This window comes from Onychomys torridus, chromosome 2, assembly GCF_903995425.1.
Source record: "Onychomys torridus chromosome 2, mOncTor1.1, whole genome shotgun sequence".
Lineage (NCBI taxonomy): Eukaryota > Metazoa > Chordata > Mammalia > Rodentia > Cricetidae > Onychomys > Onychomys torridus.
In genome coordinates this window covers 161,278,231-161,305,241 of record NC_050444.1, presented here as the reverse complement: position 1 = coordinate 161,305,241, position 27,011 = coordinate 161,278,231, and the positions used below count along the sequence as shown (strand labels likewise).

General features: G+C 51.0%; 1 protein-coding gene across 2 annotated transcripts in view; it reads left to right on the top strand.

Moving 5' to 3' along the window:
- Spsb1 (splA/ryanodine receptor domain and SOCS box containing 1) overlaps positions 1 to 27,011 on the top strand; it is a 69,452-nt gene that overhangs the window by 16,483 nt on the left and 25,958 nt on the right. Inside the window, exon 1 of one of the 2 annotated variants that reach the window (XM_036177326.1) lies at positions 18,202 to 18,382. The exons of the other annotated variant lie outside the window; for it this stretch is intronic. The gene's annotated coding sequence lies outside the window, so the exon portion shown is untranslated. Of the gene's footprint in view, positions 1 to 18,201; positions 18,383 to 27,011 lie in introns of those variants that run through there. 2 annotated transcript variants of the gene reach the window in all.

Sequence of the window (27,011 nt, the reverse complement as noted above, 5' to 3'; positions counted from 1 at the left end):
CGGGCAGGTTAGGGAAGCATGGGATTGTTCTGGGAAGCTCAGCTTGGACAGCGCCTGTGTTTCCTGTGGCCAGTGAGGGTGGAGCCTTAGGGTCTGGGCTGAGGCAAGGGCTGGAGGTGGACGAGGGCACCAGGCTTACAGTCCATGGCAGGTCCTCAGCTAAGGAGGTGGCTGGCTGTGATAGACTCATCACACACCCATGCCTGTCACAGCGCACTCACTCTGCTAGGACCACTTTGCTTTCTCCCTGGGCGGTGGAAGCCCTGCCTGAGAGGTAGCTTTTGCAGTCTCTCTAGGTAGCAGGCAGGTGAGAATGGAAGGGCACCATGGAACAGTTCTCTGTCATACTCTTCCTTGCTCCAGGACCATCGCCATCCCCAACCTTCCTGTGTCCTGAGAACACCATGAGCTTTGGTTCTGGCTTCCTACCTGGATCCTGGACAAGTTCCTGTGCTTCTCAGAGCCTTGGCTTCCAGAGCTGTAGATAATGGGTGTGAGATCCTTGTGCAGAACCACAGCTGGACTGAGCACAGACACAGACAGATGTGTGGCTGGCGCCGGTCGGCCACTGGTGCCATCATTTAGACAATTGTACCTTTGTGAGTTCAACAGCTCTCTGCCAGACTCTGGTTGCAGAGCTGGACAAGGCAGGGTTCTTGGCCCTAAGGACTGGCCCTTCCATGGTGGGGACAGTCATATGAGCTGGTGATTAGAACACAGTGTAGCTGTGCAGAAGCCACCCTGGCCAGAGCCTAGCCTGTGATTGTGCCCTAGAATGGGTCCTAATGAGGAGTCGGGAGCTGCAGAGGCAGAAGTGTGAAGGGCAGCGGAGTGTGGGCTTGTGTGAGTCTCCCAGGCCACTGTTCGCCAGACTTCAGAGTCCTGCAACACCCAGCTCCCTTCAAGCTAGCCCCACCACTATGGGATCCTGAAGTGTAGGCCTCTGTTACCTTCTGAAGTTGAGTTGGTAGGAGGAGATAGGGTCCCTCTTAGCTGCATACCTGTACTAAACACTGGGGAGGCCAAGGCAAGAGGATTGCTGCATATTTGGGGCCAGCCTAGGCTACATAGCAAGACCCAGGGTCCAAAATATAAAAAGCAGGCAGGGAACTCTACTTTTAAGCCTGCTGGATCTTGTAGCTCTGGCTTTCTTGGGACAAGGCATAGAGATGAGATGTCCATTTTCTTTGCCTCCCTCCTGACTTTTCATGGCAAGAACTTCCTCCTGCAAATAGGTGTAGAGATGCACCAGTGCTGTGTGGTGTTCTTGGCAGTGTTGGGGAGTGCTCAGTGGGGGGACCATAATTTGCCATCATTGTCTCTTGGGGCAGGACTGCCCCCTGTACATTAGACACATCCACTGGTTCGGCTGGCCAAGCCAGAGGCTTAATCCTGCAGAAGACTTTGCCTCCTCTCAGTTACCTTTCACCCCTGCCTCGTCTCAGGTGTGTACAGATGTGGGGTGGCCACAAGAGCCCCTTTGTCCTCAGGCACGGTCAGTTTGTTTGGCATACCTCGTTTAGTTCTTATAACATAGAGGAAGTAAGTTGCCACCTCCTTCCATCTTGGGAGTATTTTAGGTAGTGGCACAGTAGAATCCTGGGGGAGCTGTAGAGACCCAGCTAGGACTGGTCCCTTTCCCTCAGTATCTGGCCCGAGGCTCCGAAGAAAGTGCTGGAGTACACTCCAGGCACCGACATGGCTTGAACACTGTCAGGGTTGCAGGTGCCTGTTTTATGCAGTAGGACATGGTGGCTGCACATGGTAGGTGCATGGTAGGATCTGAAATGAACGGATGATGAACGAATGAGCTAGTCCATCCCTTCACTGATGATGGAGGAGCTAGCATGTTTGATCTAGCCAGGTCATACTTTATGGATATCCATGGACTGATGCTCAGGGGCTCCATCCATCTAGTTCTAAAGCTGCTGTGTCTAGAACAGTGCCTAGCTTATAATGGGATTGAGTCCCTCAACCTAGTAAGATGGACACAGATATCTTGGCTCTCCAGCCTGTGTGCTCCTGCAGGATCAGGTCTGTCTCCTTCCTCCCCAAAGCTGGCCTCTCCCCACAGATCCCCACCTTCCTTCTGAAGGTGGACTGAGGGCGGATCCCTGCTTGGCTCTCCCCACACAGACCATCTTCCTCCTACAGATCGCTGAAGGCGAGCTCTGTATTTCTTACTTCTTCATGCGGGGCTTTTTGTTTATGTCACGGCTGGTTTTGAAACCACACATCCTGAGGTGAGGTGACTGGAATGGAGTTACAGTGGAGTCTCACAGTAGGTTCAGTGTGGCGGGAGGGACCAAGCTTTACCAGGCTCCAGGGGAAGACTCCCACCCCTCCTAAAACCACCCCGATTCCTATGAACTGTTCAAATGTCTGCATTCCTGAGATCCCCTCTCCCACTCTCTAGGCTATGGCAAGGGAGTGACTTTGGCCATGATTCTAGCGAAGGAGGCAGCAGAGTAGTTACAGTTACTGGAAATAATTGTATTTCCTTTCAGCCCTCTCTATCCCACTAGAAAAAAATTTAAAAAATAAAGACAGAAATCAAAACAAAACAAAAACTTCCCCAAAACACCAAGCTGAAAAAAAAAATTCTTGAATCTCCCTAGTTTAGTCTGCGTGGTTGGTCTGGAGGGGGTGGAGGTGGGGGCCAGTTTAGACATCTGCATTCCTGGGGCTTAGTTGGCTCTTCGGATGTGGAGTTTCTGGGTTAGTGGTCCACCAAGATGGAGTCAGAGCTCCTTACAGACAAAGCATTTGTGTGTGTTGGAATTTCAAATATCCTGCAAAGCATGGGTGGCCTCTGTGAGCACCAGGGGCATGGGAAGGGCTCTTGTCTCAGGGAGAGACATGTCCCCTAGTTGGGTCTTCAGACCTTTAGAGCATGTTCACTGTGTGTTGGGGACACAGCTGAGATGGCCTGAGGAGCTCTGGAAGTGTAATGAGCAGTGGGAGATGGACATGGGGTTGTTCCTTTTATTACATCAAGGCCATTAGAGTTGAAGTCACCTGATTGTCACTGTAAGGTACCACTGTCTTCAGGACCATTCCGATGGCAGAGATAGTAAGATGCAAGTCCCATGACTGAGTTAGTGTTGGAGGAGAAAATGAGTATGTTAGACAGGTTGGTGATGGCCAAGCCAAGGTCATGGGAAAAGATTTTTATGGACAGGCAGGCTGGAGGGCATAGACCCAATCCTTCAGGTAGGACACAAGGGCTGGAAGACTATCACCCATCTCTACTTTGGAGTAAAGAAACTGACCTAGGCATGGGGCTGCAGAGCTGGGTGTCTCCAGTGGCAGCTCAAAGGCACAGTAGGGCTGGAGAGGATGACAGCCACAGAAACAATCCAGTAAGTGCCACCTATGATCCCCCCCACCCCCCGCCTCTTATCCTGTGAAGGGGCAGCTCTGGTATCTGTTTTATACATGGGCAAAAGCTGTCTGTCCTCGGGAAATACACGGCTGGGGCATGTTGGACAGGCAATTGAAATGCATGCCCCCTTCTGAACTCCCATCCTGTAAGAGGCTCAAGGGTCATTACTAACCCCTGAGCCCCCGGGTTTAGCCCTGGAAATGGAGGCTTACCTCGGTCCTGTCCCTGTGTTTGTCCTTCCATCAGCTCCTGGGACGTGCCAGGCTTAGGACTCAGTGGGTGCCATCATTGTCTCATCAGATATTCAAGTCATTCTTATAAGACAGGGCTGCTATCCAGTTTGCAGAAAGGGGAAACTGAGGCCCACAATATCACAGGTCATAATGGAGCCAAGGTCACAGGGAACACTGAAAATTTCAGAGCTCCTGACTTTCTGATTTTGACAAATTTTCCACAGACTCCTATCTATTCCTGTTTGGAGAATTATCCATTAACTTGCCCCTCTCTGTATGTGTGATCAGAAACCCCCACTGATAACTGACCATCTATGAACAGGAAACTGAGAGCCTCAGCCAAAATGTTTTCTTCAAAGTTGGATGAGAAATGGCTTCGTCTCTGGACAGTGTAAAGGGGGACTGGGGAGTACTGTGCTCAGGGTTCTGAGGCAACCAGGGCCACCTGCTGGTTCCATTGTGGTTGAAAATTGGTGAACTATTTTGGAGGGCCAAGAGAAGCCACACACAGGTGCAGCTATTATAGAGGAATGGTGGTTCATAACATTGGGCCTGACCTTGGCTACTCTGATGGCTTGCAGGAAGCAGGGGCCCTTGGCCTGGAGGGGAGCTCCGGGCTAAGTCACCAGACACATCAGCCTCTCACTCTCACCACACCCTTCCTAAGGCTCTTCTCAGACACCTTTTGTTGTCTGGCTATGACAGCCGTCTGGGCTCCCAGGGAGGTTCCTGATGGCGGACCTTAGAAATAGGTCACTCCCTTCCCGTGTAGCCAGCACTGACCCAGATGTGACCTGCCCCATGTGACAGTGTCTGTCTGAGTGTCACTCTTTGATGCTGGCAGTGGAGGAGCCAGGTGGCCATCTCTTCCCAGCTTTGGCCTTTGAAGACTTTGTCATCTCAGCCACAGTACTCTGCAGGCTGCTTCAGTCAGCCCCTCCTCCCCTCTGCCATATTGGAAAGGGGAAATCCAGCCTTGACCTCTTCCGCTCTCATGAGCTCCCTGGCTGGGCTGGCGGCTCCCAGTCTCTGGATGGAACAGGCAAGTTCCTGCTGGGCCGAAGCCAAGGGCTGCTAGGGCTCAATATGGACCCTCTTTGGCCCCCTACCCCTTTGCCTCCCACAGAACCCTGGGGTTTTCCATTTCTTCCTGGCTTGCTTTCTTGGTCCCTCCCACCCCCAGGCCTTTTGGCTGGGACTTGAGGAGATCTGTCCACAGATGACAGACGCCATTCTTGGAACTACAGACCTTCCTCTCCTCCCTCAGGTCCTGATTCCTGAGGGCCAGAGAGAAATTCCAGAGGGCATTCTTCTATCAAGAAAAGCTGAGATATGAATCCCAAGGAGGGAATTACTTTATCCGAGCCACAGAATTCCTCCCTAGGGTATCTGGTGGCTCCATCTTGGTCACAATTCCTGGGTTTTCTAGGCCACTTCTCATCCCTTCTCCTAGTTCCTACCTTTTTTGTGTAGCTATATTAGAACCTTTATTATCCCTCCCCAGACAGTTTCAACTTGTGGAGTATGGTGCTGTGCATGCGTGTGTGTGTGTGTGTGTGTGTGTGTGTGTGTGTGTGTGTGTGTGCGCGCGCGCGCGTGTGTATGCGTGCATGCGTGTGCGTGTGTGTGCGCGCGCGCGCGCGTGTGTATGCGTGCATGCGTGTGTGTGTGTGTGTGTGCATGTGTGTGTGTGTGCGCATGTGTGTATGTGTGTGTGCATGCGTGTGTATGCGTGCGTGCGTGCGTGCATGCGTGTGTGTGTGTGTGTGTGTGTGTGTGTGTGTTAGCTTGAATGTGGAGGTCAGAGGACAACTTGTGGGAGTTGGTCCCACCTTCTGTGGCGTGAGTCCCAGGGCTTCATGCGTGCTAGGTAAGCCCTCTACCAGCCGAATTCCATCCCCAGCCCAAGGGACACTAACTTCTGGTAATCTCATGCCCTCGTTTTTCCCAGTTAGCAAGTCTGGCACCTGTGATGCAAGTGGATCAGACCCCGAGTGAAGCAGGTTTGTCTCCATCACCATGTAGACCTACTGTGAAGCAGGCTGACACACGGGAGACTGCACGGCCATCGTGGCAACAGTGAATGTTGTTGTAGCTGAACTCTGTGGTGTGCAGGCTCTGCTGCAGGTCCACAGCCAGCACATAGTAAGTCCTCAAAAAGCTTCTCATAGGAGTGTGGAGATGTCCACTGCTGGCTCTGTGCACCTTTCTGTCCTCAATGTCTTTATGGTCAGGTACAGAGAGTTTGCTGTGGCAGCCCGGGGGTCCTGGACTGTACCTCCTGAGGAGGCTGGATGGGTGGGCATGGGGCAGGAGTCAAGACAAAAGCCTATTGTGTCCTTAGAGAAAATCTAAACCTGGCTTTCTCTGATCCTGGGCCTACCAGTGATATCTCTCATCTTAAAGAGAACTTGGTATGTGGCTCCTGGTGGGAGGCAGCCACTGGTCAGTGTCTCTCAGTGCCCAGAGACTCTGGGATGGGTGTGACAGCCTTGAAGCCACGGCACATGACAATAACTCTATGACACCAGGCTAGACAGTCAGATTCAAGACAAGAAGTCTGTTTCCTGTGCCGGGGGGCCTGTGTGGCCAGACCCACTGCAGATGCACACTTTCTTAGAAGATGGTGCTTTCATAGAAGGCGGGGACACTGGCTTCTCGGGCTGCCGGATGGGAGGGCGGTCAGATGCAGGGTATACCAGCTGCTTGCTTATCTTGTCTGGAAGGACAGTGCTTACTGGCTGTTGCTCCTGAAGAGAAGGTGTGTGTGGATGGAGGGAATTGCTGAGCCTCCTCTGTGCCCAGTGTAGATGTGGATTCCCCAAGCTGGGTGCTCTGTTGTCCAGCTCCAAGCTGATTCTCTTGGCTCTGGGCCAGGGAGGAAGGAGGGAGGGACCGAAGCTGCAGCCTGCTTCCTAGGCACAGCCAGCTCTACCCACTAGAGACAGTTTGGGCTGCAGAGAGTTGAGTCTGAGTCTGTAGAAATGAGGGGCCTCGAAGGCAAGCTGGGGGATGGAGCAGGGTTTATAACCAGTCAATTGGGGACCTAGGCATCCCTTCAGGATGGTGGTACATCTGGGGGAGGTACAAGGCCCTGCTTCTCCAGGAGTATTGTGCAGTATTTCTGGGGAGCACAGTGGTAGAAGACAGGAGCCTCTCACTCAGCCCACAAGCATTTATTTATTACCATGCCAGGCACTGTTCCAGACCCTGAGATATGATGGGCAAGATGAACTTCCTGCCCTCATGGAGAGCCTCTTCTGGTGAAGACAGGTCTCTATCTGGTGTCTCCGTGGGCATAATGTTTCTGGAGAAGCATGGAATGGGTTTCTGTGGTAGGAGGACCAGGGCAGACATATCTGCTATCATAGATGATGGCTGGCAGGCCTCAGGGGTTGTCGTGACTTCAGAGCGAGGCTTGATGAGAGAGAGCGGCTAGCCCTCTGAATGAAGGAGAACCCTTGGATGGTACAAAGGTCCTGAGTTTCAGACTGCCAGAAGCCTGGAGAGGCTGGACAGAGCATGGCAGGTGAGGAAAAGCAGGTAATACGGTCCAAACGGAAGGCCTACAGGCTCTGTGAGAAGCTAGTTCATGCCTGAAGGCAGCCACAGGAGAGTGTGGGCAGTGGAGGGCCAAGAGCTGGCTTAGCAGCCACACAGGGAAAGGCAGTCACGTGAGTGGCTCATGCTGGCCCCTGGAAGGGGAAAAACGGGTAACAACCTGGTTCTGCCTAGACTGACTGGATTTCTGCCCTCAAATTTACACATGATGTGACATCATCAAATAAGGGTCACCAGGAGGCAGGTGCTCCATCCAGATGTGCCCCTGCGAGGGCACAGGAAGGGTGTCACACAGAGGAGAGACCATAAGACTTTCCAGTGTCAACGGCTCTGTGGGGGCAAAGTCTGATGAGGAAGCAGGACTTGCCTGGTGGAAGAAACAGTGTGAGCCCGAAAGGAGTCTCGGCGGCAAGTCAACCATGGAAGAGTTCTCCCGAGCATGCCAGTGGCCCTGTGCTCAGTCCCCAGCACCATAAATAAATAGTTTAAAATATTCATAAGCTAACAAAGAAATCTCTCAACCTGGGGAAATGCTTAATTGTTAAAGAGCCTATCATGCAAACATAGAGTCCTGAGTTTAATCCCCCAGAACTCACAAAAGAACACTGTGCGTGGCAGCATGCACCTTTGATCCCAGTGCTGGGGAGGCAGAGACAGGAGGTAGTGAATGAGAAAGACGCTCAGGGTTGACCTCTGTTTTCCACGTGTATACACACACACACACACACACACACACACACACACACATACACACACACGCACACATACACGCACGCACGCACACACGCGCACACACACACACACACTTGCTTGTCAGCAGGAGCTTTTTCAGGTCAGAAAATCAAATCTAAAAGGAAAAAAAACCAACCCAACCCACTGTAAGGTTGTTTAAAAAAGAGGAAGAAGAGGAAGAGTTGATGGACCTCAGGCGCTCTGGGCCCAAGGGTTCCAGCCTCAGCGTCAGCAACTCTGTCTCTTGCTATTCAAACATCTAATTCCATTCTTTCTGACCTCTTTCTCCAAAGGTCATTTAGGCAAAAGTCCCAGGATTGTTTTGACTAGTCCTTTATCCTCACTGTCCCAGGGCCATGTGAATCTCCTGATACAGCAGTCTGATGTCAGGTCTCAACTCCCAGGGCCCAGCAGTAGAGAAGGCCTGCTTTGTGAATGGGGACAGGGAGTCTTCAGAGTCAGAACTGAGACACATCATCAAAACAACACCAACCAAGTACCCCGGCAAAGTGTTGTGGACACAGAACATTTCCATTTAGTTGGGGGCAGTCATGAAGAGAGCAAGGAATGAATCTAGGAGGGTAGAAGGAGGTCACAAATCACTGTTGACCACTGTCTTTGAAGTGACCTGTGTCTGGCAGACTTGCCAAGGTGATCTACATACTTCATGGCCGGCCACCAGATGATTTAAGGCAGGGACATGTGAGACTGCACCATGAGGATGCTGGGTCCTGGAGTCTGCTTGGGAGGGTCCGTGAGGACCTCAAGAGAAGGACTCGGTGCAGTGTACACCCAGGAAGCCTGTTGAAGCTCTGCCCCCTCCTGACACCCTTCTCCACGTGAAGCTGCCTGCATCCTTTGGGGGTAGAATGGAACCTGCCATTAGCATGCCCCGGCAGCCTTAACAGCTCTGGAGAGTTCGTATGCCCACTTCAGCTTTGGCACAGTTCATGGGGGATGAGCCGGGCGTGTTTCTAAAAACCGAGCTGCCTTCTAACGGGTGCTTTACTTTCTGGACTGCTATTGAACTTGTTCTCCATGAATCCTGGAGGGAAGTTAGAGCTGGGTCTCCTTGGCATCCCTGGCTCCTCTTAGGAGCAAGGAAGATGTCTGTTTTGCCACTCCGAAAGCCAATCCTACACCTCACCGCAGAGTGCTTGATGTGTCAGGGTTAAAGGTCACTATAGCAAAAAGTAGTAGCAGGGACAGAGTATCTGAAGTCCAGCCGCAAAGGTCCAAGTCAGGTGACTGGCCCTGCCTTACACTGCTGTTGCCCAGCTGTCCCCAAGAGCATGACAGGGCCAGCTGCTGATATCAGATGGGAGCATTCACATGTAGGCAGTCTTTGCTTTTCTCTGCCATTGATTGGTTGGGCCTCTGGTGCTCATGGCAAGACTTCTCAAGTGGGAAGAGTCCCCCGGTGGTAATCAGAGTCTACTCCGAGCACCACCAGGAGCTAACCTTACTGCTTTTTTGAGACTCAGTCTCCCCCTGCCACAGAGGCAGACACCCATGGGCCACTAAGATTCTTAGACCTGCATAAATTCTCAGACCATTGGAAGATACCCCTCGCCTCCCAAGAAAAGTCAAGAGTAGTGTCGCCTCCCAAGAAAAGTCAAGAGTAGTGTCCTACAGTCACCTCCATTGTGCTTTGAATGGGAGTCAGAGACATGATCAGAATTCATGCAGCAGTAGGAGCTTGGCCTAGATGTCTCTGTGTGAATGGCCCCTTGAAGGGCTGTGGAGATCTGGCACAGGAGCTGGGGGAACATCTGAGCATTTCAAGAAGTTGGGATACCCACAGGGCCTGGTTGCAGCTGCTGTGTCTACTTTCCCAGAGAGAGCTGCTGACCAGAGGAATCCTGCACATTTATTTACCCCCTGGAGATAATAGACAGCACCCTGACTGCTAGCTGAACAGACCCAGTAAGCCTGACTTTCCAAGGGGCTTTCTTCATTCCTAAAGTTTAGTCTACTTTGTTTTAATTTCAAAGATGTATTGCTTATGAGTCAAAACATAAAAAATCCCCCTGAATGCACTGTAGAGATTGTTGGCCATGAGGGAAGGGATGTTTGTGTGTGGTGGGGGGGCAACTGGAACATTCTCTAAGCCTTTTCTGCCTGCTGCCCTGACCAGCTCTCTAGGGGTACCACGTCCCAAAGGCACTCCCTTCCCCATCTGAGGGTCTTTGCTTTGGGACTGGTGTTTCAGGGCTGGGTAATGGGATGGTTTCTTGTGTTTAGGTGAATCTGCTGTTGTTTCTTAGCGAAGAGTCAAGCATGACCCTTGTGCACATGTGTAGTGCTCTAGATAGGCTGAATGGCCCTGAATGTAACACTCACAGGATGCCCTGCAAGGGGTGGGGGAAGAAAATACAGTTTTATTTCTGGGAGGGTGTGTGCGTGCGTGCGTGCGTGCGTGCGTGCGTGCGTGTGTGTGTGTGTGTGTGTGTGTGTGTGTGTGTGTTTCATGGATGTTTGGACTCTGTGGCTGTGACATTATTGTGAGAATAGTATACATATGCATCAGTCTATGTCACCTGTCTATGTCTTTTGGGAGTGATTGTTTAAAAATGGACACTTTGCCAAATAGGCATAAAAACTGAAGACAGATGTGAATTCTGGTGCAGATGAGGCTCTGGGTTATGAAGGGAATGGGTGAGTGTCCTAGGAAGTTTGGGGAGCTGGATCTTAGGGACAAGGGTAGGCCGTACTGAGAGAAAAGAGACTGTGGGCAGAGCTGCAAACAGCTGGATGCCACATTTCTCTCCTTTGCGTGCAGCTGCTCCCCTCACTGGAGCCTGGGCCTGGAAGACCCAAGTTTGGGGGAAAGCTTGGCCATCTCAATCAAGGGCCAGCAATTTAGAGGTTGGTGAGTAAACACACAGTTGTCCATCTCCTAGTAATGGTGGCCCACTGCAAAGGGCAGTCACTTTGTCACCAATGGGTTCACAGACACCCTGCCTTTTGGGGCTTTATTCTTATAGCTCAAGTACCTGGGGTGGAACTTCTGGGTTGACTGACAGTTTATTTCCCTGTCCAGACCATGTGGCACTGGTTCCTGTACTCCCCCACTGGAGAAGGGATCTTTGTCTGGGCACTAGAAATCTGGCACGTGCACAGGGATGTCTCATTTTAATTTGGGGTTCCCCTGTCTGTAAAGAGAAATCTTTCTCTGTCCCACCATCCAGCTCCCAAATAATGGCACGAAGACTTGTTATTAATTATAAAAGCTCGACCTATCACTTAGGCTTGTTCCTAGCTAGCTCTTATAGCTTAAATTAACCCATTTCTATTCATCTATATTCTGTCATGTGGCATTACCTCTCTTCCATCCTGTTTCCTCTCCATGTCTCTCTATTGCACTTAGATTTCCTCCTCCTACTTCCTCTCTCTGCCCGGAAGTCCCACCTATCCCTCCTGCCTAGCTATTGGCCGTTCAGCTCTTTATTAAACCAATCACAACAGTGTATCTTCACACAGTGTACAAATATCCCACAACACCTGTCAACTTGAGTTTCAGCATCTTTCGGGCAAGTCTGTCTGCCACCCTCCATCCCCCCCTCCCCCATGGACTATGCATAGCTTTTGGCCACATCATGTCTGTGTGCTAGCAGATCCAAAAGGGAGTGTGGCAGGAGCTCTCCCTGTGGAGGCTTCACTCGGGTGAGCAGAGGGGCCCGTCTGAACCGTAGTGTCAGAGGGAACTTACACCTAGCATGTGGTTTGAGGGATACCCAGCAAGGAAGGCAACTGTGTTTAGACCAAGGTGAGCCAGAGGTTGAGGATGGAAATTGACAGATACATAGAGACTGGGAGGGGAAGGGGTCTGTTTGAATCCTTATGAGAGATGTTGTTTGTGGGTAAATTTGAGAAAAGTTAGCCCCTGGAGCCACCAAAGCAGAAGGGCCACAGAGGGTGAGGGGTTGCTGGGGTGGGGCACTGGGCAGTGAGGAGTGTGCGTCATGGAGAGTACAGTGTCTGTGTCAAGGACATGGAGGAGTTCCAAGTGAGGTTGAGAAGTACAGAGGATGCTTTTCTTAGGCCCGTTCAATATATCGATTAGGAATCCATGACCTTGGAGGGCACCTGGGCGGGCCTGAGTGGCCTGCTTCTGTAGGCTGAGTGTGGATGGGAAGAGAGGCCACAGGAAGTGTGGGAAGCAGGAGAGCATACTGGGAGCCAGAGGAATCCTGGCACTCAAGCTCTCTCCTGGGCACTCTGCCTCAGACTTGACTTCAGTGATCTGTTTGTTGGTTTTGTTTCATGAGACAGGGTCTCATGTAACCAGCCTTGCCTTGAACTCACTAAGTGGTAGAGGCTGGCTTCGAACTCCTGTCCCTCTTGCTTCAGCCTCCCAAGTGCTGGGATTATAGGCACCAGTGACACCCAGGTGTTCCCAAGCTGCTTTCCAGATAAGTGGTCCTGGGTAGACCCTGTCCAGTTTTAGATGGGAGCTTTTAGCTACTCGAGACTTGGTTTTCGGTGTCTTACTCTGCTTTTTTCAAGTTTGCTTCCACCTCTGCCAGTTCTGTCTCTGGCCTGTTTGGGGAGACCTGCGGCTTGTGAGCATGTGGGCTGCCTCTGGGAATCATGACTGGAAGGATGGTACAAAGAGCCCTGGGGAACTGGGCACCAAATAAACTGTGTCCTTCCCTCTGTGCTGGGCCAACTGTCCTTTTCAGCAGGGCAGCGCTTGGGAGACAGACAGTGTTGGTCATTGGTCAGCTTGAAGAAACGAGGGCACTGCAGGCGCAGCAGACCACATTTCTTAGCAGTTTTGAGCATTTGTCCTAGGAATACCAGGATGCAGGAGCTCATATGAAAGAAGTGTTTATTATGACAAATGTAGATAGCCTAAAATTTACTATTTGAATCCCAGGCCCAAACCCAATGCCTCATGCATCCTGGGCAAGTACTATACCGCTGACATGCATCCTGGGCAAGTACTATACCGCTGAACCCCACCTCCAGCCCCTGATCATTTTAAAGAGTAAACTCAGGCTGGTGAGATGGCTCAGTGGACAAAGACACTTGCCCCTAAGCCTGATCCCAAGTTCAGTACCCGGAGCCATGTGGTAGAAGGAGAGAACTGATTCCCACAAGTTGTATGCTGACCTTCACAGGCATGCCAGGTCATGCACACACACCCCACCTACAATACACTGAGATTCAGTGTACGTAAGGTAAGTTCGGTGGGAGTGGTGATATGCAGGTCCTCCCGAAGCTCTCCCCACTGCCCATCTCCAGAACCTTTAATGGCCTCCAGCCGAAAGTTTGTCCCACGCAGCCCTCACTCTCTATCTCCACCACCCCATCCTGAGCCCTAACATTCACCCATCTACGTCAGTCTCTGAGTTTGTCCTCTCTGTGGACCACATAGACATGAAAGCACACCATTTTTGTCTTTTTGTGACTTACTTCATTTCCCAAAATATTCTCAAGGTTCATCTTTGAGCAGATGTCAGAATCCCCTGCCCTTTTGAGTCTGAATTGTAACTCATTGTATGTATAGATTACAGTTTTGTCCATCAGTAGACACATGGGTTGCTCCCACCCTTGGCCATAATGAACAGAAATGCCGTGAGCTTGGCTTTCAGTTCTTTTGGACATCGTGATGGTTAATCTTCACTGTTAATTTGAGGGGGACTTAGAATCACCATGGAAACGCATTGTGACTGTGTCTATAAAAGCATCTTCAGAAGAGTTACCTGAGGAGGGAGACCCACCCTGAGTGCAATGGTGCCATCCCATAGGCTGTGGTTTTGGAATGAATAAAAGGAGGTGAGCTGAGCTCACTGCAGTTGTGATGTGACCAGCCACCTCACACTCCTGCTACCATGCTTCTGCTGTGACAGACTGGACCCTCCATCTGTGAGCCAGAATAAACCCTTCTAGAAGTTGCCTTTATGGGGCATTCTAGCATAGCAACAAGAAGAACTGATACAGAGCATTGGTACTGAGAGGTCGGGCCGTGCTGTGATAAATCCGGCCATGTGGTCCACAGGCCTTTAGACCTAGTTTGCAGGGAGCGTGGAAGAGTCTGGAGCCATGGGCTAGAATGCTGTCAGCAGAACTGTCCTTGTGGGAGTTTGAAAGAAATGTGGACAGTGGAAAACTGGCTTAGGAGGTTCTGAGAGGAACAAATAAATACTCTATTGAGAAGTAGGCTAGAAGTCATTCGTACTTTATTCTGGCAACAAAAATCTGTCTGCATTCTACCTGTGTCCAGAGAATTTGAGTGAAACTTAAAGGTAATGAGCTAATTTATTTGGCAGGAGAATTTTCAAGGAAGGTTAGTATGATCAGGGTGAGGCATGGTTTTTACTCACTGCTCTTATCCAGGTCTGCAGTGACACAGAGCAGCAGATGGGTCAGAAAGATAGGGAAAGTGTGCAGATTGGCCAGGAAAGGTGTGGAGGGAGTTTAAAGATGTGTGCAAGGAGGGTGGAGAGAGAAAGGCCTTGTAATGGTTAAGGAGGTGACCACCATTAATGACTGACTTCATGTTCTGCACTGGGACAAGAAGAAACTGCCCTTAGGTCAAGATGACCCCTCCCCTTGCACATTGAAGACTCAGTCTCTTTAAAGGGAGAATGCAGATAAAGGGGTTCCCTGCTAATGGCCACCTAGGTAAGCATCTTCCGGACCCCGCCTGGAAGGCGCACAGGGGCTATTGTAGCTGTGGTCCAAGGGGGGCAGGCTATGTCTTGAGCTGACAGCAGAACTTGGCACTGTCGTCCAGGTCTGTTGGCTTTGCAGTCATGGACGATCTGAGGAGGTGGTCTTAGAGACTTGCACCAAGGTTCCAGAAAGCTGTTGAAGCTAGGCAGTACATGCAGGCTTAGCTTCTCTGAAAGAAGGCCTTGAGAGATCATGGCATGGACCTGAGAAGACAAAGCTTAGCTTGCAGAGGAGACCCCAAGTGTGTTGGAGGTGCTGAGGTCATAGGGTCATAGCCAAGGAGAGCTGCAGGCATAGAGGAGAGCTGGTCCCAAGAGTCTGTGTGTGCCGTAGGTGACGGCAGGAGGGGAATGATACCATCATGAGCTCCAGATGTCAAAATGGAGCTGCAGGAATTGGTGTTTGCCTGTTGAGTTTTAGCCCTGCTTTGGTCCTGGTACTTCAGTCCTACCCTCCACTCCTCCCTTTGGAGCAGGAATGTCGATTCTTGGCCACTGTACATTGGCGGATATATAACTTGCCTTTTGATTTCATGGATTTGAAGCAGCCTTGGGTTTTAGAAGAAGCTTTGGATTTTTGAATGCTGTTGGGACTGTTAAAGACTATGGGGATTTTTAGGAATAGCCTGAGCTCTTTTTGCATTAGAAGATGAAAATGAGACACTGTCAGAGATGGACTGGTACAGCTTAATAGTGATGTTCTTGAGTTCCATGAAGGCAAAGGGTAGAGTTGTGATGGTTAATCGTCATTATCAATTTGACTGGGTTAGACTCACTGTGGGAACATACCTTTGGCTCTGAATGAGGGTATTTCCCGAAAGATTTAACCAAGAAAGCAAAGTTTACCCTGAATGTGGGTGGCACTATCCCACGGACTGGGCTCACAGACTGAATAAAGAGAGAAAGCCAGGGGCCTATGAGGTATCTTCATGGGCAGAAGTACTTGATGACATAGGAGCCTGAGAGTCTTGCCTCAATCCCAGGACCTGCCTCAAGGTAGGAGAGAACTGACTCCACACAGTTGGCCTCCAACCTCAACATGTGTGCTGCAATGCGTGGACCCCTAACCAAACATCTCTCCCTTCCCCCACCCTCTCTTCCCCTCCTGCTCTCCCCCACCCACATAGAGTAATAAATAGTAATTTTTTTTTTTTTTTTTTACAAAAGAAGTGAGCTGAGCATTCCTCTCTCCTCATCCTGACTGCAGACACAATGTGAGCAGCTGCCACATGCTCCTGCCATGGCGCCTCCTCGGCCACCACACTTCCTGCCTACACAGAGAGCTGTCTGAGCATGTGGCATCATTGAAAGACCTACTATGTGCTGGGAGTTGTTGGGCTTCTCCTGCATGTTTGTTATCTTCTTTGGTTACCTCAGCAGCCTGCTGGGCTGGGGCTCCATCTTCTCACTTTCTTTTGTGGGTGAAAAGATGAGCCTGAGCCACTGATGGGGATTGTCATCTTTTAGGCCGTTCACCTTTCCTGGTTCTCACGTGTGTGTCCATGTGTGTGGAGGCCAGAGGACAAGCTCAGGTGGTCCCTCAGCTGTCACCAACCTTGTGTTTTTGTTTTGCTTTGTTTTATTTTTAAGATAGGTCTCGAGCATGTAGCTGCCTCTGCCTCCCAAATGCTGGGATGAAAGGTGTGCACCACCACGCCTGTGGAATTTTTTAAGTCATTTATTTTGTGTGTGTATGTTTATGGACTCATTCATGCCACTGTGCATGTGTAGAGGTCAGAATTCAGCTTGCAGGAGTCACTCCTCTCCTACCGTGTGGGATCCAGGACCTGAATTCATACCATCATGATTGGCAGCAGGTGCCCTTATCCACTGAGCCATCTTGCCAGCCCCACCTTGTTTATTGAGACAAGTTCTCTGACTGGCCTGGAGCTCTCCTAGAGGCTGGGTGGCCAGCTAAGAAGCCCTGGGGATCCACGGGTCCCTGCCTTCCCAGTGCTGAGATAACAAGCATGCACCACCACACCCAGCTTTTAAAGTGGTCTGTGGGCATCCAGGCAAGTCTTTCTGCTTGTAGGGCAAGCGGTTTACCAACCAAGTGTCTGTCTCCTAGCCCCTTCTTGGTTCTTAACCTCTTTTTCCCAGAGCAAAAGAAAAGGAAAATAGAAAAGGAGGGAGAGAGGAAGATGATGGGTCAGCTGCTTCTGATGGCTTTTCAAGGACATGTCTGAGTACCAGTTTCCATATTTAAGCCTCGATGGCTTACTGGCAGGTCCCTCACTTTGGCGTGCCAAAATGACACCAGTCACCATGTTTATGGACCTGATGCCCTGCCCTGACCTTTGCAGTAGGTAGTGAAACTCGAACCACTTTGTGGGGAGAGGACATGGCTCTCCATGTATATAATGTTTTCTGGTTCCTACCAAGAAACCCAGGGGGTTGAATGCACTAGTGAAGTGAGTGGACTTCCTGCCGTACCGGATGCTGCCGGGTGTCCAGGCCCTGCTCCCTGCTGTGACATGGCCCTGATGTCCTTGCCACCAGGCAGGGTTTCTTAGTCTTACCCTACTCACCCCACCCCCCAACACCAGGCATTAAACAGTGCCTGCTCCACCTCCCAAGTCAAAGTGCAGGGAAGAGGGAGCATGGCTCTCACCTGGATGCCCAGAAAGTAGGATGGGTGGAGGAAGGACAAACATGTCTCCCTGCATGACACCCTACTGCAGCGAGCAGACCTGGGGTGAGGGTCTGAGGAGGGATGTGGTGTGTCACTTAGCTCTTTTTCTCTCCTGTTTCTGCTTAAGATTCCCTCCAGTGTCTACTTAAGTTGTCCTCAGGCCCTGCATGGGAGAAAACCTGTCCCAAGAGAGGATGGTTCTGGGTGGAAGGTTCTGGGTGTGCCGGGACAGGAGGGGATTGGGGACCAGTGCCTGGGCTGTGCTGGCTGCACCTGAAGCCCCACCTCCCAGCCCCTCAGGACAGTGCAGGGTCCTGGTGCAGTCCTGGCTGCTCCCCTGCCAAATTTGGCTAGAGCCTGGTGAGAAGTACCCTGTCTTCTTTGGTGGTGGGTCTATTCATCTGATGACACATTGCTTGGCCGGGTAGGGGGCAGTGGGGAGGGTGGGGGAGGGGTGAGAGGGTTGCTCATGGCTGATGGGATCTGTGAGAACTATGTCCGTCCTCAGCCTGCCCCTGCCTGGGCTGAGGTTTCTGGCGACCCCTTCTTGAGATCTGATGGGGGCATCCTCTGCACCCGCCAAGCTTACTGGCGGAAAACAGTTTTGCAAACTTGGCTCAGCACTCTGTGCAGTGTCCTGTGTTGGCCGTGACTGCAGTTATTGGGGTTCTGTGTGTTTGTCTTCCTGAGGGGGATGACACAGGGTCCCTAGGTCTTGGGAAATATTCAGAGGCATAGGAAGGGAATGGGTTACCTACTGGCCTCCCACTGGCTTGCAGCCTCCAATCTTGGAGGGCCCTTAAACTGCTGGGCCGCTGACCCTGTAATTGTTCCCAGCAGTGAGGAGGGAGGCCTGCCTGTTTGTTTTGCCTTCTGTGTTAGGCCAGTGGTAACCAAGGGCCGTTTCCCCTTGGTGACGGTAGAGCTGGCTCTGGCCAGGACCCATCAAACAGCTCAGGCACGGCAGGCCTGGGGACCCTGTGGGGCAGCCACACTCAGGAGGATCCCCAGGTCTCCGCAGTCCCCTGCTGCCTTCATTTGGCTCTCTAATTCTGCACCTCACCCCCCATGGGGGGGTGAAGACCCACAGACTTTTCTCCTGGCTTTTCCCCAAGGCACTTGCCTGGAACATTCCAGAACTCTGGATTTTGTGGTAGGTGTTGGGAGACTGTGAGGCCACTTGCTGGCTGGCCACATGTGGGCGGGTCTTGGACAGGCTCGTGGCCTTGAGCCAAGATACAGGGTTGTGACTGACCGCATGCCTAGGTTCCTGCAGGCCCAGGGTCCTGAGGTAATCCCAGGCAGAGTTTGGGTGAGGCAGCCATGGAAGCTAACCAAGGAAGGCTCTGTGGAGGAGGCAGCCAGGACAGACCTTGAGAGATGGGCAAAGCCCGTATTACAGCAGGCGTGGTACTGAAAAGTCTCAGGGTCTCCTGGCTAACTGGACTCTAAGGGATATTTGAAGTAGAAGAGACGGAAAGATGGCTGAAGCTTGAAGGGTGGGTGGGCAGAGGGGAGACTCGGGAGGAGCCTCAGGGTGGTGTCACCATGACTTGTCCTCCCAGACCGCTATGACCACTGTCATAAGATCTAGGAACACAGTCTGTTTTATGTGCTCTACCCTGCCCACCTCTATGGGTCTTGCAAAACGGCTGGAGTCTCTAACTCAGGACAGGGAGCATTGTCTGGTGCCTCTCACGTGGGCTGTTGTGTTTCAGGATCAGCTTCCTGGAGGGAGATAAAGCCCTTCCTAATATGTTTCTTCTAAGCCTCTACCTCCCGAAGAGCCCACACTGACAGCCCCAGGCCACCTGAGCACACATCACCTGAGTTCTGTCTGTTACAGGTCCCCTCAGTGTGAATAGGTAGAGTGGGACCTGAGGCTCTGCATTTTTCATCAAGCTCCTGGCATGCAATAGGGTTTGCTGGGTGTCACAAGGTGCAGGATATGCAAGATATCCTCCCTTATAAAGGGACAGTGTGTCTGTGGTGGAGCCATAAAGGAGTCAGACTGCTCCACGTGCAGGATCTCCATGCTGTCTGGTTTTTTGTTTGGGGGCCTGGAAAGGGAGCTGCCAATCAGGAGAGATGAGGTGCAGGGAGGAGGGGGACCGAGCTCCCTGTGAAACTTTCACACGGGTCCCTGCCGCCAGCCCAGCTGCCGATACCATTAAGTCTCAGTGATTCATTGTAGTGCGCTGTGTTATGAAAATGCAGGTCCCAGTGGCTTGTTTTGTTGGCAGGTCTTGTCGCCTCAGCAGAAAAGAACCACTTTTGATATGGGAACAGAAACCCAGACAGCAGCAGAGCTCGGCAGGGCCTTCGGCAGGAGCAGGGATTGTGGTCCAGCTCTAGCTGTGGGAACCTGAGTCTGGCGAGAAGGTGGGGGCCTGAGGTGGGGTCTCCCACAGCTGGTCCGATGGCAGCTGCCCAGCTGTGATGTGCCAGGCCCTCCTGCCTGTGCCTGTGCATGCTGCTCTCCTGTCACAGGAAACTCAGCCTGCTGCGGATAGACCTTTTTGAAGCTTGGCCTAGCTGCTTCCAGAGCTCCCTGCCAGCAAGGCCATAGTGTAAAATAGACATTTGAGTCTTGTGTAACACCTGGGGTGGCAGGAGCTGGGCGTTTGCTCCCAAGGCTGATCCCAAGACCGTTGAGAGAAGCAAGTCTTTCCTCCTCCGCCACACCACTGTCCTCCTGGGTTGGCCCATTAAATGACTCTTGGCCAGTTTCCCCCTTCCCCTTCTGTGTTCTCAACATTTGAGAACTGGACTCGACAGGCCCCAGATCCAAACTACTTTCCTGAGAAACTTCCCTAGTGCTCAGGCCCTGGCTTCCTGGTGTCAGAGAGCAGAGGAAGGGAAGGGCCCCTCCGCCCCCAGACACTGGGTGAAGTCCCCAGGAGCTATGTGGCTGTCCCTGAGCCTGAGATGGCCCAGAGTAGCACAGAGCTAAGTCAGCATCTCGGGGCTGCTGTTCTTTGCCAAGATGGCTGAGTTTGGGTAGGGAATGGTTTTGAGTTTGCATGTCTGCGTTGAAACCCTATCTCAGAAGACATAGCCCTCCTCTCTTTTTCTTCATACCACTAAATTGGAAATATATCTCCAGTGTTGGCTGTTTAATTGTTTTTACATTTGTTTGTTTGTGTGTATGTGTACAGGCATGTACATGCCTGTTGTGTAACAAAGCTTTTCCTGGGGAGACACAATATACACGTCGACTCACCCCAGATAGGGAGCTCAAGATAGACCAAAGTGTGGACACCACTGAAGTCCAAATTGGTGAACCAATGAGTTTTATTGGGTTACTTGCAGGAATATGGGTGAGGGGTTACTTACAGGAGCAGAAATGACTCAAACAGCTACATCACCAAAGCCCACCCAGCATGGGTGACAGCTCACAAAGCTGGGAACCTGGAGCACACTGCACAGCCTCCAAGCAGCTCTGCAGGGTTCTGTTTCTTCCTGGCAGCTGATCTGGTCTCAGAGTCTTCCTTGCAGCTTGGCTTTGCCCCTCTAAGGTTAACTCTCAGCTTTTATTGTTTACTCTGGCAGGCAGGGGCCTAGTAAATCTGCTCAGTTTCAGGGAATTCCTGAAGCTTTTTGAGGTGTTTACCTTCCTGCTTAAGGAGCTTTCCTGCAGGATAGAATGTTTTCATCTCTGGAGGAAACTGTTACACAACAATGCCACGGAGCATTGCAAAGGTCAGAGGAAGAGCTATGTGGAGTAATTTCTCTCCTTCTACCTTGTGGGTCCCTGGAATCAAACTCAAGTCCTCTGGCTTGTTAGTAAGCACCTGTACCCCCCGAGCCATCTCTTTGGCCCTAGATGTTCATTTAATGCTGAACTTCCCATGGGATCTACATTTTATCCTCTAAGCAACCGTGAGGTTGGAGCATCATCACCTTTACTTCAGAGCACAAAGAGGTGAGGAAGTAAGGTCATTCCGCTTGTAGAGCAGAAGCTGATACTTGACAGCCCAGCCCCAGACTGCACACACCCTCTACAGTTTAACAGGCACTTGGCTTAACCTCTCTCCCTTGATTGACCCTGACTCATAGCCAGCTTTCCATGTCTCACATGTGCCCAGCTGGAAAGGGCCTGTGGGAACTGACGGCACCTGTGTGAGGTGCTTGGGCTGTGCTCAAGCTGTAAGTGGTAACGTTCCGTTCCAAGAACACATCACATTGTCCATTAGAATGAGTTTGCATGTGGGAACAAGCCTGGGCCAACTGAGCATCAGGCCTGGGCCTTCCTGGGTGTGGGCAGTTCTGTGGCATAGTATTGCTGGCGGCCAGGCCAAGACATCATCGGCAGGAGGAATAAGCAGGAGCTCAGTAGCCAGGATGATTTCCTGATATCATCAGAAAGTGGGACCCTTGCTAATGTTTGATGCCTCGGGTGTGGACCTGTGAGAAAGCAGGTACTGGAACCTGTCAGCAGGCCTTCTTCCTGCAGTGGGCAGGGCCCATGCATGGCCCCAACAGCACTTTTCCCATGCCAGCATCCTCATGCTATTGTAGTTTGGGTGTGCTGGTTGCCACGCCTCAGTCTTCTGTTTGGGCACAGGCAGGAGATACGGGTACACATTCCAGATTCCTCCAGAGAAACTTGATCCACAGGTGCCAGCTCAAGGATGCAAAGCTGCCAGCCAAGCTCAGCACCTTTTCTTTTGCAGAGAGAGGGGGGGGGGGAGGGGTTGGTGCAGGCCAAAGGATCACAGCAAGCAGGCTCGAAGGCTCTTAACTCCCACGTCTTGTACCATTAGCCCATTAGCTGTGGCTGGTGTGAAGCACTGGCTACAAGCCAGTGCTCAGTCAGCCAGGTCCCCTGTGGGTTCTGAACGTCCTTCAACCTTGTGTCTCTGTCCCACCCTCCTCCTGTCATCAGGAGCACACGGCGGCGCATGCATGCTTTCATTTGGCGTGCTTTTTAAACTTCAGATAGCATAACAATAACCTGTGTGTGTGTGTGTGTGTGTGTGTGTGTGTGTGTGTGTACGTGTACGGGTATACGTGTACACGTGTGCGCTATGGTATACATAAGTGGAGGTCAGAGGACAAGGTGAAGGCAGTTCTCCCATCATGTGGGCCCAATAACCGAACTCAGGTTATCAGGTTTGGTGGCAAGTGTAATGGCACATTACACCATCTTGCCAACCCAATATTAATCTTTTTAAAAAGCACAATTCAGTGGCATCTGGTACATACACACACACACACACACACACACACACACACACACACACACACACACACACTTAGTCCCCAAACATTTACTGACCTCTAGCAGTCTGCTTTGGTCTATATGGATCTTCTGTTCTAGTCATTCTGTAAGATGGAACCATAGGCTGTGTGGCCTTTTGTGTCTGGCTTCTTTCACTTGGCATCAAGTTTTCCAGTCCCAGCCACAGGATGACATATACCAGGACACTGAATGGTGTTCCGTACCGTGAACTGCAGTCGGTTTAGTAAATCACATCATCTGTCGGTGGGCACTTAGGACCATTTACCTTTTTTTTTTTTGGGCCAGAGCTGAGGATTGAACCCAGGGCCTTGCGCTTGTTAGGGAAGCACTCTACCACTGAGCTAAATCCCCAACTCCAGGGCCATTTGCCTTTTGCAACAGTAACAAACAACAGATGAGATTTAAAGGAAGGGCGACCCATATGCACACCCCTCGTGCTGAACACGGCAGGACTTCAGCATCCAGGTCCTTTGTTATTTAATTGCCAGTGAACGACAGCTGTTCTGTTGCTTTGGCTTGTTGAGATATAGCCAACTTGCTGTATAGCCCAGGCTGGCCTCCAACTCACAATCCTCCTGCTTCCCCCTCTGAGTGCTGGGATTACCGTGTGTGCAGGTACCTTGCCAACAGCGTTTTTGACAGGTGAGGAATAGTCTACCCAGGCCCTGAGCAAGAGATCATTTTCTCCTTCCTTGCTCTTTCCTGCACACAAAAAGCTAGTGCATGGGAATTTCCTCCTCAAGCCTTGTCTGAGGCGCAGGATTCATTCATTTGCCACCTTTGACTTGCTGGATCTCCCCTCTAGAGGTCCTAGGACTTTCCAGGCTAATGGGTATCGGGGCTTATGGTGGTCCAGCCCCTCGATAGTCCCCTCCCAGGGTCCGGGAAGAATCTACAACCAGCTGATAATTAATCTTTGATGAAAAGAAACAAATCTATGTACATGAAACTCCTTAGTTCATACACTTTATTATTCTGTGATAGTTTTCTCTCTACACAGCTTATATTCTGTGTATAGCTCCTTTCTTGCCTGATTTCTCTCTGTTTATCTACTGTTCCCTCTTAAATTTTATCTTAATTCTGCCTCATCTAGGTCCTTTTCACCTTGTTCTTACCAGCTAGGACTTTCCCATCTGACTCTTCCTCGTCTTCCATCTCGTTCCTCTAGTACTCTCTTCTAGCCCTTCAATCTAGTTCTTCCCCATCTCAGTTTGTTCCTCTCCAGTTCTTACCCATCTAGTTCTTCCATTCTCTTTTCTCTCCCCCCATGCCCTAGAAGTCCCGGTATAAAAAGGGAGGGTCCAAGCTAAATTGTGTAAAGCTATTAATGTCCACCTGACCTAGGCGGTGTCCCTTGTGGAATTTACCTTAAGTCAGGAGACTTGTATATGGGTTGCTATCACTGTTAGTCCTTGAAAGTTGGGCGCCCACCTGGGCGGTGTCTCCTTGTGGAATTTAAGTCAGGACACTCGCATGTGGGCTTTATCACTGTTATCTTCAGAAGTTGGGAGCCCACCTGGGTGGTGTTTTCTGTAGTCCTTGAAAGTGGTTAAGGGAGATATCTAATTCTAGAGAAAGCCTTTCCTGAGGCTGTTCTCCAAATTCCTGCAATGTGTATGTCCAGAGAGTGATCAGTCCACACTGTTAGCCCTTCTTAGGGAAAAGTCAATTGGGAAAACTATGAAGGCACACATGATTTTCATAACAGAATACAGCTGATAGATAACAAGCCAAGTAACACCAAAAACTCCTTGGAATTTGGCTTTCTCTGGAGGAATTCCTTGATCCCTCCAGGTAGTGACTTTGCCATAACCGGTGAGTTCTTATGATATATTCCTGCAGCCCGCAGGAAATGGGCTGGGAGCAGGAAGGCCGGGGCAGGTGCAGGTAAGAAGTTCCTGGAGCCCATAGGCCCTTGAGAAGTCCTTGCTTCCCCACTACCTTGAGAGCCCCGACTTGTCTCTCCTAGGCCTCCTGTTGAGTTCTGTGAAATCCCACCCAGGGATGGTCCTGGGGCCGCACCTGGTTCCTTTTAGAACCCTTGGCGAGTTTATTGGCAGCAGTCCATCAGAAGTCTGTTTGACAGACTAGCTCAGCAGAAACTCCAGCACCCTGAGCCTACTACCATTGTGAGGCGCAGAGACCAGGAAGCCTGGAGGCAGGTCAGAGGCATCTGTAATGTCTTATACAAAAATTGACTGTGAAGTGGGGGTTCTGAGAGCCAAAGTCTTGAGAGTAAGCTAAAGGAAATACTTCCAGGTCACATTGTTAAAGAGAAAATCTTAACCCCATATGTAGCCATCCTTACAAAGAACCTAGGTGTCACTCCGATGTGTTAAGTGTCCACAAAGGGCTATTTATACAACCATTAACACGTAAAGCTGATACCAGAGCTAAGATAAGGCTGGGGAAAGCAACCGAGTGCTGGGTGGGCTTGACCTTTGGCTGTAAATGACCATCATTGTGTCTGCACTCTAGGATGATCCGGAAGGCAAGTATACAGATCGCATGACTTTTTTTTTTTTTTTTTTTTTTAGCTGAGGATTGAACCCAGGGCCTTGCGCTTGCTAGGCAAGCACTCTACCACTGAGCTAAATCCCCAGCCCATCATGACTTCTTACATGTGACATTTGAAATAGTTTATACTAAGCTGGAAGAAGAGGTTTCTGGGAAGTGAGAGGGGTTGAGGAGATGGTGGATAAAGTACAAGCATGGGGGCTGCGGATCAGAGTGACTCCCTGTAACCCCAGTGCATGGGAGCTGAAGACAGAGTACTCCTTCTGCAAACTGGCTGCACTAGGCAGATCAGTGAGCTCCAGGTTCAGTGAGAGACCCTGCACACACAAACATGTACACACAAGCTTACACACTTGAATACATACATACATACCTACGTGCAAATCATAGTCCATTTATATGGCCTAGGGATCTAGGTTTGGTGGTGCACCTACACCTTTAATCCCAGCATTTGGGAGAACCAGGAACATATACAGTTCCCAGGGTCTACCACTGTCACTACCTCACTCTGAGAACCACTCTCAGAAATGAAATTACAGGGAGCAATTACAGCCTCTTCCCCTTCCAAATATTTTGGGGGTGACTTGCTGCTGCTGCTGCTTTTGATCTAAGGGGTTCACATGACTGACTGAATTCAGGGGCACTTAAGAGGGTGTTATGTGAGGAGGTCTTCAGCCTTCCTGCTTTTTGCACGCCCTGTGCAAGGACTCGGCTCTTCTGTCATCCCTCTGAGATACCTTCTTGAGAGCTGGGCAACTGGAGTTATCTCTGTGAACCATGGACCTGTGACTACCCATGAACCCCTGCACTTGGCTCTCATGTTCCTTATTTTTAGGGATCCCTTAGTAATGAGAGATGGAAGGAGACAGGGCGTTACATGTTTGATGCTTCTCCTATGTGCTAGATGCCGTTATCTGGAGCTGGAGCTGCATATTGTGGGCTGAAATAAAAAGGGCCTTGCTTCTTCCTCCTTGTACACCCCTAGGTAGTTTGAGGGTACCTATCTGGATCTGCAGAGTGGGACAAGAGCACCCCAGGTCCCTCTCACTTGCTCATGGGCTGGGCACTAGACCCTTGGACCTGTGGACAGGTTTCTCCTGAGGTCCACTTCTAGAATCAACCTTCTCTGTGGGAAGAGATCAAGGTGTTGCCTGCACCTGTCCTAGGCCTTGGGCCCCAAAAGCTGAGTTTTGCTTTGCTGTAGGCCTGCAGCCTATCTCAGACCTGTGCTAGCCTCAGACCAGGCAGCCCTGGAGCCAGCCTGGCAAAAGTGAGCCCAGGGTTGCTCTGGGGAGCCTTCTCACAAGAGTATAGGCTCATCGGAGCCCCCCAGCCTGCTTGGGGGCTGCAAACACATGCCTCCAGCACCCTCTCCCCTGCCTTCCTCTAGAGCTGGTAGAGAGCAGCCAGGCTTTGTCTGTGGGCTCCTTCAGTGGCTCTCCCTGCTTCTCTGCTGCTGCTGTTGGAGGCACTCAGCTCCCTCTCACCAGCAATAGCAGCCCAGTCTGTGACTGATTTCCCTAGGCCACGTGGGTCAGCAGCCCAGGGTCTGGCCTATTCCCACTGCCACTAAAGGTGCACATGCTACATATGGCCGCCCCTCCTGCAGCGGAGCCTTTCTGGGTGAGTCCCAGACGAGCCCTCCAGCTCTGACCTGACTACAAGCTAACTGTTATTTTAATTTTTGGTCTCTGTATGAATGTCTCACTGGTTTCCCAGGGGCACGGTGCAACTGCTTTGAGCCCTTTCTGAAAGTGCCGTGAGTAATCTGGAGCCTTCCGTAGGTGTTTGTACCAGGTGCATTTTTACTCTTTTGAGGCCAGAGGCTGGAGCTCTGGACTATGTGGGATTTTCTTTCCAAAATCGCCTGTCAGAACTGCCTATCAGAACTTCCCAGAAGGGCCCGATACTCTCTGATGGTTCTTTATCCTTGCCTGAGAAGTCCTCTCAAGCGGGTGATTGGGTGGAGTGGGCAATTACAACCAGAGGGCAGGAGTCCAAATGAGGATGATACCTTGTT